Here is an 18,283-nt window from a genome sequence, read left to right as displayed (position 1 = left end):
CAGTTCTTTAGATGTTGTTGTGGGTTCCTTTGTGACCTCTTGGATATGTCGTCACTGCGCTCTTGGGGTAATTTTGGTAGGCCTGCCACTTCTGGGAAGGTTCACCACTCTTCCAAATTTTCTCAATTTGTGGATAATGGCTCTCACCGTGGTTCGCTGGAGTCCCAAAGCTTTAGAAATAACTTTGTAACCCTTTCCATACTGATAGATGTCAATTACTTTGTTTCTCATCTGTTCCTGAATTTCTTTGGATCGCGGCAGGATGTCTTGCTTTTTGAGATCTTTTGGCCTACTTCACTTTGTCAGACAGGTGCTATTTAAGTGATTTCTTGATTCAACAGGTCTGGCAATAATCATGCCTGGGTGAGGCTAGTGAAATTGAACTCAGCTTTCCAAAAAATGTGATTAACCACAGTAAATTCATGATTTAACAAGGGGGGCAATTACTTTGTCACATAGGGCCATGAAGGTTCGGATTGCTTTTTCCCCTTAATAAATAAAATGATCACTTAAAAACTGCATTGTGTGTTTACTTGGGTTATCAGTGTGTAATATTAAAATTTGTTTGATGATCTGAAAAATTTAAGTGTGACAAATGTGCAAAAAAATAAGAAATCAGGAAGGGGGAAAATACTTTTTCACAGCACTGTATATGATGACTCCGTATCCTCTACAAATGTGATATATTCCATCCTCAAACCTGCTCTGAAAGAAAAGGGGCATGCTTTGTCAATACATCCAATAGACTGAAGAGTTCTCTCAGAATGTAGTTAATCATTCACTGTTGTATTTCTATGGGTTTTATCTGTGTATTCCTTGTCAAAAGGGAAATGTATGTCTGAGCCTCTTTTTCCTCGACTTTTCCACTCTGAAATGTCCAAATTGTGCATACCATCAAATTCCACTTTAGATCTGGTCAGCGTTTCTCGAGTGGTTTGTTTCTTCTGAGTTTTATGATACATTAAAACAGTTTGTGGCAATAATAATGACAATGGAATACATTGAAAATACTTTTTTTTTTGTATTTGACTTTAGACTTTCTGTTGAGGGAAAACAACCTAGAATTAACTACCATAACTGAATAAATAAAATGGCAGCAGTACATGCAAGCTCGCTAGACTAGTTCCTAAAAGACCTGCATGGAATGTGCTTTTCTTGTTTCCAGGAAAATCTTTGCATTGTTTGTGTCAGACTGAGGAGCACAGGTTAAGGTGGAGTACACAGCAAAGCAGCATTCTTGAGCGGGGTAAGAAGTCCTTTTGAAATAAGCGGACAAATTGACATCAGACAGAGAGAGGGACAATTCAATCGTTGGTTCTCATAGTATGGTATCCCAATGAATGGCCCTGGAGGGCTGACTAGTCTGTCCCAAGGTACCTCTGGCCAAAGTGTGTGGGAGGCACAGGGTACACCTTGGTGGTCAGTATGGTGATCTCTGGGAACTCTTGAATGATGGACACAACCATTAGACTTGCAGTGCTTTCAATAAGACTGAGGGCTCTATTTTAACAAACATAATGCCATGGTAAATCTTAGCGCTGGCGGAAGCGTTATAGGTTTGGGAGTGTGTCAGTAATAATTGCTATTTTCACAACTGGAATTAAGGGTGCAGTAGCTGGTGATGGCACGAAATGGCTGGGTTTTGATTTAAAAAAAGTTGTGGGTGTGTCAAGACTTGTGTCAATGCTTGGACCCTCACTGGCCAATCAGAACATGCTCCACGGCTAAATACACTACTGGTCAAATGTTTTAGAACACCTACTCATTCAAGGGTTTTTCTTTATTTTGACTATTTTCTACAGTGTAGAATAATAGTGAAGACATCAAAACTATGAAATAACATATATGGAATCATGTAGTAACAAAAAAAAGTGTTAAACAAATCAAAATCTGTTTTATATTTGAGGTTCTTCAAATAGCCACCCTTCGCCTTGATGACAGTTTTGCACACTCTTGGCATTATCTCAACCAGCTTCACCTGGAATGCTTTTCCAACAGTCTTGAATGAGTTCCCACATATGCTGAGCACTCATCCCAAACCATCTCAATTTGGTTGAGGAGGTCAGGGGATTGTGGAGGCCAGGCCATCTGATGCAGCACTCCATCACTCTCCTTCTTGGTAAAATAGCCCTTACACAGCGGAGGTGTGTTGGGTCATTGTCCTGTTGAAAAACAAATGATAGTCCCACTAAGCCCAAACCAGATGGGATGGCATATCGCTGCAGAATGCTGTGGTAGCCATGCTGGTTAAGTGTGCCTTGAATTCTAAACAAATCACAGACAGTGTCACCAGTAAAGCACCCCCACACCATAACACCACCTCCTTCATGCTTTACGGTGGGAACCACACATGCGGAGATCATCCGTTCACCTACTCTGCGTCTCACAAAGACACGGCGGTTGGAACCAGCAGACCAAAGGACAGATTTCCACCGGGCTAATGTCCATTGCTCATGTTTCTTGGACCAAGAAAGTCTCTTCTTATTGGTGTCCTTTAGTAGTGGTTTCTTTGCAGTAATTCGACCATGAAGGCCTGATTCACGAAGTCTCCTCTGAACAATTGATGGTGAGATGTGTCTGTTACTTGAACTCTGAAGCATTTATTTGCAATTTCTGAGGCTGGTAACTCTAATGAACTTATCTTCAGCAGCAGAGTTTACTCGGTCTTCCTTTCTTGTGGCAGTCCTCATGAGAGCCAGTTTCATCATAGCGCTCAATAGTTTTTGCAACTGCACTTGAAGAAACTTCCAAAGTTCTTGAAATGTTCCGTATTGACTGACCTTCATGTCTTAAAGTAAAGGTGGACTCTGGTTCTCTCTTTGCTTATTTGAGCTGTTCTTGCCATAATATGGACTTGGTCTTTTACCAAATTGGGCACTCTTCTGTATACCACCCCTACATTGTCACAACTGATTGTCTCAAACGCATTAAGAAGGAAAGAAATTCCACAAATTAACTTTTAACAAGGCACACCTGTTAATTTAAATGCATTCCAGGTGACTACCTCAAGAAGGTGTTTGAGAGAATGCCAAGATTGTGCAACGCTGCCATCAAGACAAAGGGTGGCTACTTTGAAGAATCTCAAATATAAAATACATTTAGATTTGTTTAACACTTTTTTTGGTTACTACATGATTCCATGTGTTATTTTGTAGTTTTGATGTCTTCACTATTATTCTACAATGTAGAAAATACTATAAAGAAAGAAAAACCCTTGAATAAGTAGGTGTCCAAACTTTTGACTGGTACTGTACATTCAAATTAATAAAATTAAATCAATATATTTGACTGGTACTGTATGTTTTTGTGCAATATACCAAATGGCTGTATGGCAAGAATCAAGGTTTTGTTGTTTTTATGAGGGTTTGAGTTATAACGTTGGCAAATGCGACATCTTGCTCTGTCAACCCATAGTGAACCGAACCATGTCCCAACGGTGTCCCAACACATGCACAAAAGTTGTTTTATGGCTTTATATGGCAATTGGAAACCAACTTTAAGGAGCATTACCACCACCAACTGGGCTGGAGTCTGGACCTCAGTTCAGATTTAAAATCCCCCATGTGGGTATATGCTCCTAAAAACTAATGAGGATATGGGAGAGGCGGGACTTGCGGTGCGTCAATCATAAAAAATAGAACCAAGTTGCATTTTAGTAACTGTAACATGTACATTTATTTTGTGTCTTTCATAAGAACAGCCTTTAGCCTCGGGCCTTATTGCTTAAATATACCATAGCCGCATAATTTTCAAACATCATCCCATATGACAAGAACTTTGAGGTGGAAGGAGATAACAGGTGCGGTGACCTATCATATAGCAAAATATATGGTCCCCTTCTATACAGTGGAGAAGCCTGGCTTCAAAAAGCTACTAAACACAATTGACCCCAAATATCAGCTACCAAGCCGCAAGTATTTTGCAGAAGAAGCAATGCCGCGGTTATACATTGCTACCCGCCAAAGAGTCACTGAGAAGCTGGCTAATGTGTCTTACTTTTCCACCACAACCGATCTATGGTCGAGCAGAATGTCGGAGCCATACCTAAGCTTGACAGTCCCACCAAATAGATGAAAAATAGACATTGCTTAATGTATGCCGCCAGGCGTCATACTTCCCCGATGACCATACCAGTTAAACAATAGCCCAGGGTCTCAAAGACGCACGAAGACAGACAGGTGTGCATGACAACCGACAGCGGGAGCAACATGATAAAAGCATTGCGCTTGAGCAGGTATGTCCTTAAAAACAAGCGCAAAAGTTACAATTTCAAGCAGCGTTAATGGGAAGTTTTAAAAGCACAGTGCCCATGGAAGGAGAGGTGTGCCTTTTGTTCTTGTGAATCTCCTAATTAGAAACATAAAAATACTATTGGTTTCCCCCCATTTCGTTTAATTTGATTAAAAGCCAAGTATAGCCTGCCCGCCCCTGCATTTGGCTTGTTCAAGTAGGCTATCCATCCCTATTATCATAGAGTTCCCCTCGACCGGTGGCCATATTTGAGGTGTGTCCTTAAAAACAAGCCTCAAATATGGCTACCCCTCCCACCTTAGCGCAAGCAAGCTGATATTAAACGCGTAAATTGCCGAACCGGGCGTTAAGGCTGGAAAATGCCACCGTGTCAGTTTTGCATGACGAAATTGCAAACTAACACACGCTTCACACTTGCGCAGTTACAAATATAGCCCGGAATGAATGGAAAACAGGGTGTAGTATGAAACCCTAGAATGTTGAACCTTATGAAGTCTACTTCCATATTAAGGTAGGGACTATAGCTGAGGCAGTGTTATATAGGTGAGGCAGTGTTATTGTGGTGAGGCAGTGTTATATAGGTGAGGGGTGGAGTTTGGCCCGGAGACCATGTTCAGTCAGAACTCTCACAGCCTCAATCACTGTGTTATCTGTACCTGAAGGCAGAACATATGTATATTAGATAGCATAAAAACAGGACAGACATCACAGTGACTTGACCAAGGAACAGGCAACATGAATGAAGTCTTGAAGAAAAGTCTGTCCTTAGTACTAGCCTTGAGTGATTGTTACTATGACTCATCTGCTGATACTTTCTATAAAATAATAAAATGTCATTTTGATCTGTCTCAAGGCAGGTGTTCCATCCTCCCAGAGAGGGATTCTAGTTAGTGGACAAAAAGATGACCATTACTTCACTCTCAGTGGCTCCATGTGGCCTATTCATAATTTTCATTGCCATCCAGTGAGCTCTTTATGGTTTCCCTTAGAAATGTGTAATTATCTGCCTGGGGTAAATTATGCTGAAAAATATGAAGCACGCTACCTACCAAGGTCATTTTCAGAGCCGAATAAAAGACACATTCCCACAATTATCTTAGCTGGAAGGTGTAATTTAACAGAAATCGTGTTGCAAAGAGCAAATCAAGTGGAAAAGTCTCACTGTCAAGTGTTCTTCATAAAAACAGGGGATGCCCATGACTATTACACTATTGCCTTGCTAACGGGAGCAATTTAGTCCTAATTTCTGGTTATTCAAAAAGGGACTCCAACAGCACAGTTCCTTGGGCCCAGGATAGAGCAACACTTCACCTGAACTCTTTGTCCCGAGGAGGAGTTAGTACTGTATTGAGTCTGTTGGTGATCCATACTTGACATGATGATCCATACGTAGTGAGAATGGGATACATTAGGAGGACTTTCCTCCTGTTGATATCTAGGGGGAACTTGGTGTTGTAAACTTTGATCTTCTGGGTGTCCTCGTCACTCTGGATGAGGATCTTACCGATATGGATGGACCGGCAGCAGTCTCTGAGTCCCTGCTCCATGGCCTCGCCTACACACACACACAGAAATGGATAGATGTTGAATTCCACTCAGTTCATTCAAATGAAACATCATACAAGACGTAGTAATGATGAGCAACTGATAAGTCAAACAGTGATTGGATAGTACTATGTATGTCAGATGCTTATAGGCAAATCTACCAGTCAGGGATTCTAGTCAGAGACCAATTCAGATGTATTTTTCGTTTAATCTCCTATATAATCAGTGTCTTACCGCTTCTCATAATGCTGACACCGCAGTTGCCTTTCTCAAACTTCACGCCATCATACTTATGCCCTGAAGGAAGAATTGGGAGAGAGAGCGAGAGATTAAAATAGTCAGTTCTGGTCTTGGTGAGACATTTACAGTAATGCATAGTATTTGCTCAATTTCTATCATTTCAAACTAATTTCACTCTGTGGGGTCTGTCTAACCTGTGGGAGTGGTTACTGTACACTCACTGTATGGCAGCTGATTGAGTCCCTCTTCAACCACTGCTCTGATCTGTGGAAAAACAGAGTGGGTCAAAACAATACAATGTGCATTATACAAATGAGTCTTTCACAAAATCTCTAGTTTGAAAGCGACTGTTTTTCTGGAAGCTGTGCTGCACCATTTTCCCCAATGTGGGCCAGCCCCTTAGCAATTAGAGTTCTAGCCAATGAGCTTCAGCTCACCATTTTGAGTGACAGCTAGAAAAATACACACAAAGCAGAGCGAGAGAGTGAGCAATGACATGGTGGACATCACTCTTTATGCGATGCACATGGCAGAGAACACTGGAGGAAGAATTATCACTGAAGTATCACAGTTAATTATTGTGAAGTTTGTTTGTCAATTAATCACATAAGGGATGGGCTGCCAACTGGCGATTTGACAAAAAATAAAATGTCATTCATTCATACAGTGCCTTCAAAAACTATTCACACCCCATGACTTGTTCCATATTTTGTTGCCCTACAGCCTGAATTTAAAATGGATTCAATTTAGATGTTCTGTCACTGGCCTACACACAATACCCCATGTCAGTGGAAGTTTATTGACATTTTTACAAATGAATTAAAAACAAAACACTGAAATGTCTTCAGTCAATAAGTATTCAACCCCTTTGTTATGGCAAGCCTTAATAAGATCAGTAGTAAAAATGTGCTTAACAAGTCACATAACAAGTTGCATAGATCTGTGTGCAATAAGAGTGTTTAACATGATTTTTTCAATGACTACATCTCTGTACCCCACACAATTAATTATCTGTAAGGTCCATCAGTCGAGCAGTGAATTTCAAAGACAGAGTCAACCACAAAGACCAGGGAGGTTTTCCAATGCCTTGCAAAGAATGGCACCTATTGGCAGATGTTTTTTAAATTTTTTTAAAGCAGACATTGAATATTCATTTGAGCATGGTGAAGTTCTTAATTACACTTTGGATGGTGTGTCAATACACCCAGTCACTACAAAGATACAGGCGTCCTTCCTAACTCAGTTGCCAGAGAGGAAGGAAACTGCTCAGGGATTTCACCATGAGGCCAATGGGGACTTTAAAACAGTTACAGAGTTTAATGGCTGTGATAGGAGAAAACTGAGGATGGATCAATAACATTGTCAGCCTTTAAATGCTTTATTATCCAAATGTTTAAAGTGCGTGTGGGAGACGGAGAGAATGCATTTGACTGTTTTTAATATTGGCCATCAACCAAAAACACAGCTTTTACCGGGGTAGAAATATGTCAATTGAATTCAATTTTTTTTATACAGGTCGCTAGGTTCAGGCAAAACCATAAGCAAATAGGTAAACTGTGATATGACTAAAGAGTTAACCAGGGTGATTTTTCCACAAATAGCCAGGCATTTTGCTTTCCATGGCAAGATCTTAACTATTTTTGCTAACTTTCTATTAACATTTATTGGAGTGAGATCATTTCTTTCGGGATATGTATACCGGGTATGTCCACATCTCCGTCAGTCCATTTTATTGGTTAACTACATGGTAATGTAAAAGTTATATATTTTTTTGATCCAATATGTAATATATGGTGCAGTTTGAGGCCATGAGGTGGAGAGTGATGTGGGCGCTGGAGATAAAATAAATGAGTAAAAAAATAAACAAGAAACAATAAAGCTTGCAACACGCATCTGATTATTCAATATGAATAGGATTTATTTAGTTTACATTCTTCATTGTAACCACAATGTCACAAATAATTGAACACACACAACATGAGCAGATTAACTTGTTCAAAACAGTCAAAACATGTATTTATTAAAGTCTATCAGACTGAAAACTCATTCATTCATTTATGAACATATAGTCAATTTGTGCAACAGTTTAGACTACCGATAGATCAGCGTTCTAACTCCCCCTTGTGATAGTGTGGTGCAATGACAGAATGCCACCATCTACCACTAACGGTCGCAGCATAAGCTTAAAACTTTAAAGGAAGAACCACTGTACTGCTGTGAACACAAATGTCAGTTTTGGACATTATTTCCTTTCTGACCAATTTATTCATCACTGTGCATGAATACCAATACTACCACATCTTGAATGGATAAATGGACAGTTAATTGGATAATCACAGCTGAGTGACATGGAACAGGATTGCAAACATTGTTAATTTCCAATTAATATTAAAGAACCCTAAACTGAAGAATTGTCTCTCTCACCATCTCTCTAAAAGGTATTCAATCTCCATAACTTTACCTACCCAATCAGTACACACATTTCAGAGGCCTCACCCTCTAATTCAAAAACCAAAATGTAAAACAAAGTTACTTTTGTATATACAGTGGGGCAAAAAAGTATTTAGTCAGCCACCAATTGTGCAAGTTCTCCCACTTAAAAAGACAATAGAGGCCTGTAATTTTCATCATAGGTACACTTCAACTATGACAGACAAAATTAGAAAAAAAATCCAGAAAATCACATTGTAGGATTTTTAATGAATTTATTTGCAAATTATGGTGGAAAATGAGTATTTGGTCACCTACAAACAAGCAAGATTTCTGTCTCTCACAGACCTGTAACTTCTTCTTTAAGAGGCTCCTCTGTCCTCCACTCGTTACCTGTATTAATGGCACCTGTTCGAACTTGTTATCAGTATAAAAGACACCTGTCCACAACCTCAAACAGTCACACTCCAAACTCCACTATGGCCATATTGGGGACAAATAACGTTATTAACCGGGTTACTTTCTATTAAAATAACGGTTCTGTTCCAGAACAGTATAGATCATTTTCGTTCCCGGTTCCGTTTCTGTACCTTGGATAAAATGATTTTACCCATATTTGTCCCACAAAAAAACCACAACAAAGCAACTATGCAAAGCCCTCACTCTGTCATTCAAAAAGGTATTCCAGCATCTGCCTGCAACCTGAAAATCTTTGCCAGTGTGTGTACGTGTTTAGGCTACGTGCCACTCCCCCCTCTGAAGCATAGGCTACTTTACTGACGTTAGAAGCGCGAGAAAATAGGGCTCGATTTTTTTCATTAGCTAGAGATGAATGGATGACATTTTTCAATGCTAGTTAAGGATACTATAGGCCTAGTTATCACATTGGTATAATTCTGTGGACCTAATTCAGATAAAGCATGTCATAACAAGATGCCTAGTGCTTCAAGCCTGCTCCTCAACCCTCTCTCGCTTTCTGTCTACCCATAAAATGTTTGTCACATCTTGCACCATAGGCTACCCTTATCTGTCCACCACACATGTAAACAACTAGCTTTCCTGTTCTATCCACACTGACAGGTGAAGTAACTTAATGAGCTAAATAAAATTTTAAAAAATTCACAGGTTAAAAAAAGAGGAACAGAAAGGAACAATATAAACCAGTACTGTTTTGGGTTCGAACCTGTTCTGAACTTTTTTTGCTGGTCGGAACAGTGGAACGGAACAAAAAAATAGTGGTTCTGTTCAGAACAAAACTATCGGAAAATGATTTGGTCCCAACCCCTGTTTTTTTACATGTTCAATCTCTCTCTAGCACAGGCTGATATCCCCACCTGCTTCAGGATGTCCATTATCATCCCCGTGCCCAAGAAAGGGAAAGTAACTGAACTGAATGATTACCGACCCATAGCACTCACTTCCGTAGTCATGAAGTGCTTCGAGAGGCTAGACAAAGACCACATCACCTCCTCCCTCAACGACACACTCGACCCGCTCCAATTCGCCTACCACCCTGACAGATCCACGAACGACACAATCACCATTGCACTGCACACTGCCCTCTCCCATCTGGACAAAAGGAATATGTGAGGATGCTGTTCATCAACTACAGCTCAGCCTTCAATACCTGGGACTGAACTCCTCCCTATGCAACTGGGTCCTGGACATCCTGATGGTCCGCCCCCCAGGTGGTGACATTACATACTGTACACTGATTCTCAACACAGGGGCCCCACAAGGGTACGTCCTCAGTACCCTCCTGTACTCCCTGTATACACACGACTGTGTGGCCTCACACAGTTCCAACTCCATCATCAAGTTCGCTGACGACACGACAGTAGTAGGCCTGATTACCAAAAACAACGAGATGGCCTACAGGGAGGAGGTAGGCACTCTGACGGCATGGTGCCAGGGAAACAACCTCTTCCTCAATGTCAGCAAAACAAAAGACCTGATTGTGAACTTCAGGAGGAACCAGGCTGGGCACGCCCCCATCCTCATCAACGGGCCCATGATGGAGACGGTCGAAAACTTCAAGTTCCTCGGCGTACACATCTTCGAGGAGCTGAAATGGGCAAACCACATAGACACTGTGGTGAAGAAGGCAACCTCAGGATGCTGAAGAAATCGGTATGTCTCCAAGGGCCCTCAGTGTTCCACGGGAGCACCATCGGGAGCATACTGTCAGGCTGTATGGTACGGCCACTGAGTGCAAGGCGCTACAGAGAGTGGTACGCTCAGCTGAACGCACAATTGGGGGCACACTGCCTGCCCTCCAGGACACACCAGGTGTTGCAGAAAGGCCAAGAAGGGACCCCAGCCCCTCTAATCAAAAGAGAACCATCGCGCTCTCCCAAAAGCTTGGCTGGTGGGTAAAACCTGCAAATTCAGACAGAGGTGTAATGGGTTCGCACTCAAAATTTTGTTGCAGAAAGCTTACTTCAATTGTTTTTTAAATGTTACTGCATCAGGGATAGCATAGTGTACACAGACATTTCGGCTTTACAGCCTTCACCCTTTACACCCCTTTACAGCCATAAATATTCTCCCTGTTTCCATCACTCAGGACAGTATAAGAGCATCATGGCAAAAACTGAAAGACTGGCCAATAGCTTCTACCCCCAGACCATCAGGCTGCTGAATAGCCACCACTAGTCAGATACACCCCACCCCCTCTCCGGACTTCCTCCCCTCTTCTGCTCCTCCTATGGACATTCCCATTTATCATCGCTATATATTATTATTTGTATATTATTAGTATGATCGATTTTTATTATTTGTATTGTTTTATTTAACTGTGTACTGCATTGTTGGAGCTCAAGAATTTCACTGTGCCCTGTAATTACATATGCAACCCTGTACATGTGACTATTAAACTCTTTTTCTCTGAAACTAGTGACGACCATGATCAACTTTCAAAAACGTAACCTGTAGGCCTATTCGTGGTATCACCTTACAACAGCTTGTTATTCAAAATGGAAACTCAAATTGTGATTATTGCAATAATTTAATGTTCAGTTATCAGTATAGTGTCGATTGTTCTGTAAGGTCTAATATTATTTGTATTAGAAACCTTGTGCTATATAGTTTTTCTTTATTTTTACTATTTTCTACATTGTAGAATAATAATGAAGACATCAAAACTATAAATAACACATATGGAATCATGTAGTCACCAAAGAAAGTGTTAAACAAATCAACATATATTTTATATTTGAGATTCTTCAAAGCAGCCACCCTTTTCCTTGATGACAGCTGTGCACACTCTTGGAATTCTCTCAACCAGTTCATGAGGTAGTCACCTGAAATGCGTTTCAATTAACAGGTGTGCCTTGTTAAGTTAATTTGTGGAATTTCTTTCCTTAATGCATTTGAGCCAATCAGTTGTGTTGTGATAAAGTAGGGGTGGTATACAGAAGAGTGCCCAATTTGGGGAAAACCAAGTCCATATTATGGAAAAAACTGCTCAAATAAGCAAAGAGAAATGACAGTCCATCATTAATTAACGTATTCTCTGCATCAGAGGTAAATGGGTCTTCATGAGAGGCAGTTTCATCATAGCGCTTGATGGTTTTTACGACTGCACTTGAAGAAACTTTCAAAGTTCTTGAAATGTTCCAGATTGACTGACCTTCATGTCTTAAACTCGAGTTAACTGCACCTCAGATTGCAGCCCAAATAAAAGCTTCACAGAGTTCAAGTAACAGACACATCTCAACATCAACTGTTCAGAAGAGACTGTGTGAATCTGGCCTTCATGGTTGAATTGCTGCAAAGAAACCACTACTAAAGGACACCAATAAGAAGAAGAGACTTGCTTGTGACAAGAAACACGAGCAATGGACATTTAAAAATGCCTTCCTAACCATCTTAAATAAACATGCCCCATTCAAGAAATGTAGAACCAGGAACAGATATAGCCCTTGGTTCTCCCCAAACCTGACTGCCCTTAACCAACACAAAAACATCCTATGGCGTTCTGCATTAGCATCGAACAGCCCCCATGATATGCAGCTGTTCAGGGAAGCTAGAAACCATTATACACAGTCAGTTAGAAAAGCCGAGGCTAGCTTTTTCAAGCAGAAATTTGCTTCCTGCAACACTAACTCAAAAAAGTTCTGGGACACTGTAAAGTCCATGGAGAATAAGAACACCTCCTCCCAGCTGCCCACTGCACTGAAGATAGGAAACACTGTCACCACTGATAAATCCACCATAATTGAGAATTTCAATAAGCATTTTTCTACAGCTGGCCTTGCTTTCCAACCGGCTACTCCTACCCCGGTCAACAGCACTGCACCCCCAACAGCAACTCGGCCAAGCCTTCCCCATTTCTCCTTCTCCCAAATCCATTCAGCCGATGTTCTGAAAGAGCTGCAAAATCTGGACCCCTACAAATCAGCCGGGCTAGACAATCTGGACCCTTTCTTTCTAAAATTATCTGCCGAAATTGTTGCCACCCCTATTACTAGCCTGTTCAACCTCTCTTTCGTGTCGTCTGAGATTCCCAAAGATTGGAAGGCAGCTGCGGTCATCCCCCTCTTCAAAGGGGGACACACTCTTGACCCAAACTGCTACAGACCTATATCTATCCTACCATGCCTTTCTAAGGTCTTCGAAAGCCAAGTCAACAAACAGATTACCGACCATTTCAAATCTCACCATACCTTCTCTGCTATGCAATCTGGTTTCAGAGCTGGTCATGGGTGCACCTCAGCCACGCTCAAGGTCCTAAACGATATCTTAACCGCCATCGATAAGAAACATTACTGTGCAGCCGTATTCATTGATCTGGCCAAGGCTTTCGACTCTGTCAATCACCACATCCTCATCGGCAGACTCGACAGCCTTGGTTTCTCAAATGATTGCCTCGCCTGGTTCACCAACTACTTCTCTGATAGATTTCAGTGTGTCAAATCGGAGGGTCTGCTGTCCGGACCTCTGGCAGTCTCTATGGGGTTGCCACAGGGTTCAATTCTTGGACCGACTCTCTTCTCTGTATACATCAATGAGGTCGCTCTTGCTGCTGGTGAGTCTCTGATCCACCTCTACGCAGACGACACCATTCTGTATACTTCCGGCCCTTCTTTGGACACTGTGTTAACAACCCTCCAGGCAAGCTTCAATGCCACACAACTCTCCTTCCATGGCCTCCAATTGCTCTTAAATACAAGTAAAACTAAATGCATGCTCTTCAACCGATCGCTACCTGCACCTGCCCGCCTGTCCAACAACACTACTCTGAACGGCTCTGACTTAGAATACATGGACAACTACAAGTACTTAGGTGTCTGGTGAGACTGTAAACTCTCCTTCCAGACCCATATCAAACATCTCCAATCCAAAGTTACATCTAGAATTGGCTTCCTATTTCGCAACAAAGCATCCTTCACTCATGCTGCCAAACATACCCTTGTAAAACTGACCATCCTACCAATCCTCGACTTTGGCGATGTCATTTACAAAATAGCCTCCAATACCCTACTCAACAAATTGGATGCAGTCTATCACAGTGCAATCCGTTTTGTCACCAAAGCCCATATACTACCCACCATTGCGACCTGTACGCTCTCGTTGGCTGGCCCTCGCTTCATACTCGTCGCCAAACCCACTGGCTCCATGTCATCTACAAGACCCTGCTAGGTAAAGTCCCCCCTTATCTCAGCTCGCTGGTCACCATAGCATCTCCCACCTGTAGCACACGCTCCAGCAGGTATATCTCTCTAGTCACCCCCAAAACCAATTCTTTCTTTGGCCGCCTCTCCTTCCAGTTCTCTGCTGCCAATGACTGGAACGAACTACAAAAATCTCTGAAACTGGAAACACTTATCTCCCTCACTAGCTTTAAGCACCAACTGTCAGAGCAGCTCACAGATTACTGCACCTGTACATAGCCCACCTATAATTTAGCCCAAACAACTACCTCTTTCCCAACTGTATTTAATTAATTTATTTATTTTGCTCCTTTGCACCCCATTATTTTTATTTCTACTTTGCACATTCTTCCATTGCAAAACTACCATTCCAGTGTTTTACTTGCTATATTGTATTTACTTTGCCACCATGGCCTTTTTTGCCTTTACCTCCCTTCTCTCCTCATTTGCTCACATTGTATATAGACTTGTTTATACTGTATTATTGACTGTATGTTTGTTTTACTCCATGTGTAACTCTGTGTCGTTGTATCTGTCGAACTGCTTTGCTTTATCTTGGCCAGGTCGTAATTGTAAATGAGAACTTGTTCTCAACTTGCCTACCTGGTTAAATAAAGGTGAAATAAATCAAATTTAAAAAAATTAGATTGGTGGAAATCTGTCCTTTGGTCTGACGAGTCCAAATTTGCGATTTTAAGTTCCAACTGCTGTGTCTTTGTGAGATGCAGAGTAGGTGAACGGATGATCTCCACATGTGTCGTTCCCACCGTGAAGCATGGAGGAGGAGGTGTGATGGTGTGTGGGTGAATTGCTGGGGACACTGTCAGTGATTTATTTAGAATTCAAGGCACACTTAACCAGCATGGCTACCACAGCATTCTGCAGCGCTACGCCATCCCATCTGGTTTGCACTTTGTGGGACTATCATTTGTTTTTCAACAGGACAATGACTCAAAACACACCTCAAGGCTGTTTAAGGGCTATTTTACCAAGCATAAATGGGAACTCCTTCAAGACTGCTGGAAAAGCATTCCTCATGAAGGTGGTTGAGAGAATGCCAACAGTGTGCAAAGCTGTCCTTAAAGCAAAGTGTGGCTACTTTGAAGAATCTCAAATCTCAAATATATTTGAATTTGTTTAAAACTTTTTTGGTGACTACATGATTCCATATGTGTTATTTCATAGTTTTGATGTCTTCACTATTATTCTACAATGTAAAAAATAGTAAAAATAAAAACCCTTGAATGAGTAGGTGTGTCCAAACTTATGACTGGCACTATAAGTCCAGTGTAATATGACAGTTATAAATAGTAACATGGTGTCGATTGGCCATTCACTTGGTATACAATGTGTAATTTCCACATTATTAAACAGTCATCATCTGGTGCATGATAATACAGATCAATACCCAGTGCCAGACACGCACTCTGTGGTATTATTATGTACTGACAAAAGATTACTCACTTGTCTCTAATGATGGTCTGTAATTCTCGAATTTGGTCATTCAAAGGAAGCAGTTTTAATTACAGTCCAATCTTCCTCGGTAGTTCATTGTTGAACACATGATCTCAAGTTTCAGAGACCTCTGCATTTCTATGCATACTGGCAGGAGGCTGTTGCCACAGCTATTAAACCGAACATGCTTGGTGCTGCTCATTGCCACGTGCTCTTGACTGTCATTGTTGTTCAGCTGCTGATTTTGCAAGGCATGTTGATTCCGTACCAGTACCATTGTCAAAATACGTCCTCATTGAATAAAGAACACGTTAAATCGTTAAATAAGTAGTATACTTTTGCTATTCATATGAATGTCTTGGTAGACATTTTTTGTCTTCCCCGTTTCTGGGTGGAGGTAGCAAAAAAAAAAAACTTATTAGCATGAAGCTACAGGCACATAAACAGGAAATTAGGTCACACCTAATTCTCACCTCTGGATGGCCAGAATTTCTGTCTGTCTGGACCTTGAGGGCGCATTCTGTCAATGAGTGCATGAGACTATTTTTAATGCCTACAATACAATGGGCGAGATGATGACGATGATTATGATGATAGTCAGGTGGCCTACATCGATTTTGTCACGCCCTGACCTTTCTTGAGCTTTTTATGTCTCTATTTTGGTTTGGTCAGGGTGTGATTTGGGTGGGCATTCTATGTTCCTTTTTCTATGTTTTGTTTTTCTTTGTTTTTGCAGGGTATGGTTCTCAATCAGGCACAGCTGACTATCGTTGTCTCTGATTGGGAACCATACTTAGGCAGCTTTTCTCCACCTATGCTTGGTGGGTAGTTATTTTCGGTTTAGTTTTTTCATGCACCTTACAGGACTGTTTGGGTTTCGTTCATTATCTTTTCTATTTTGTTATTAGTGTTCAGTTTAAATAAAAAGCATGAACACTTACCACGCTGCGCTTTGGTCCGATTCCTCCTCTTCAGATGACGACACCTGTTACAGATTTGCCAAAGGTCCACAAGCTTCGGTCCAAAATAAGCCCATAGAAACGCATTGGGCTTATTTAGTACAGATTTAGGCTAAAGTGAAACCTCTCGCTTCACCTCTTCTCTGTTTTAGAACAACAACAATCAGCAAACAGTCAGTGGTTGGATTTGAATAATGTTTATTGAAAAAGTATGGTTTGAGGCGATCAACCAGTTGCAGCATAAATCATGGACAAAAATGTACTCTTGAAAAAACATGAGTATTTTTTGTAACATGGTTCCAATAATGAAAATGAAAGATCTTTCAAATTGATCACCTGACAATAGTTCAACAAAAAAATAGACTCATCATCACTTAAGTTAGTAGTGATGTTTGGCCTTCGGAGGTTTAGTTTAGAAGGTTTCGTTTTCTTTCAGGAGTGCTTTCGTAAATTAGTTAATTTTTTAGATTAGATATATTAACACCATGTTACAGTTGTAGGGTGCCATATTGCCTGGATTAGAGGATTTTGCACTTGCATCTGCGACCGCAGTCGTCGCAGTGGCAGCTGCGTTAGACAATAGGCGGCAGAGTATATAGTCATGTTGGTATCCCTCTGCCTGCTTGCTTTCTATTAAGTCTCTATAACAGACAAGTACCCCCGATCATCTGGAACCTGAGTTGCTGTTCTTTCGTGTAGCACTACTAATTCAACTTTCAGAAAGGACATTAGTACTGGTGATATTCTCGCAACAAGTTTTCGGTTGAAGCTCACTAAACACGTTTCCATCCAACCGTTTTATCCAGATGAATTATCTGACGCATGAAAAAAGTCACGACCGGGCTGATGGACGCATGAAATGCCGGTACAATTTATAAATGCCGATGGACAATTTGGTCGTTCGACATGGTAGGATCTTTATGTGTCGGTAAAATTAATTATGCGAGTAATGGCGGTGGAAACGCCTTTGTAGGCAAATATTGATACACATATTTATAACCATCATATCCAAGAAAACTTGGAGTCACGCGATGTTGTTGTGTGGTCCTAACACTACGACTTGGGAAAACATTCAGTTTATTAGGCTACAGATGAACTTCACAGGGTGGTGAATGTGCAAGATAATGAGCTTGGAATGAATATCAATGGTCTTATTCTGGTGACATGATCGATGCTTGGCTGCCATTTGACAAATACAAATAATATTGCTCATATCCATAATAATCTTTAATAATGTAGGTAGCCGACCCGCACTGTATCTATGAGCTGTTGGCTAGAATGCATGTGCCATGACCAGAGTGTGAGAACATTTGCAATATAACGCAACAGTTTTTGTGACAAAACCATCAGGAGAGTTGAAAATGTGATGGAAACCCATTTAATTTCTATTTTCATTCGATATATGGGAATTTATATATCGATATATGGGAATTTATATATCGATATATGGGAATTTATATATCGATATATGCATATTTTTATGTGCACTACGTCATCACGCACATGCTTTTATCCGCAAACAGTAAGTTCATGTAAACACATCTCTGGTGGAAAAATGCTCTTATTGTTTTAGGTAGATGAGAATATTCGCATGAAAATCTGTCGCAATTTAGATGGAAACCTAGCTATAATTTAGATGGAAACCTATCCATATTTTCACCTGTTGCTAACTGTTTGTGTATGGTTTTACTATCCTTGTGGGGACCAGAAGTCCTCACAAGTATAGTAAAACAAACAACATTTCGCTGG

At 40.9% G+C, this 18,283-nt stretch overlaps 1 pseudogene; it reads right to left on the bottom strand.

Annotated features, from left to right (window-relative positions):
• Positions 1 to 1,341: 1,341 nt before the first annotated feature.
• Positions 1,342 to 15,871, bottom strand: LOC112259104 (annotated as a pseudogene).
• Positions 15,872 to 18,283: the final 2,412 nt, after the last annotated feature.

The sequence above is a fragment of the Oncorhynchus tshawytscha genome, linkage group LG09 (assembly GCF_018296145.1).
Source record: "Oncorhynchus tshawytscha isolate Ot180627B linkage group LG09, Otsh_v2.0, whole genome shotgun sequence".
NCBI classification, from domain to species: Eukaryota; Metazoa; Chordata; class Actinopteri; order Salmoniformes; family Salmonidae; genus Oncorhynchus; species Oncorhynchus tshawytscha.
Note: the sequence above shows the minus strand (reverse complement) of the source record. Positions and strands in the feature narration are given on the sequence as shown.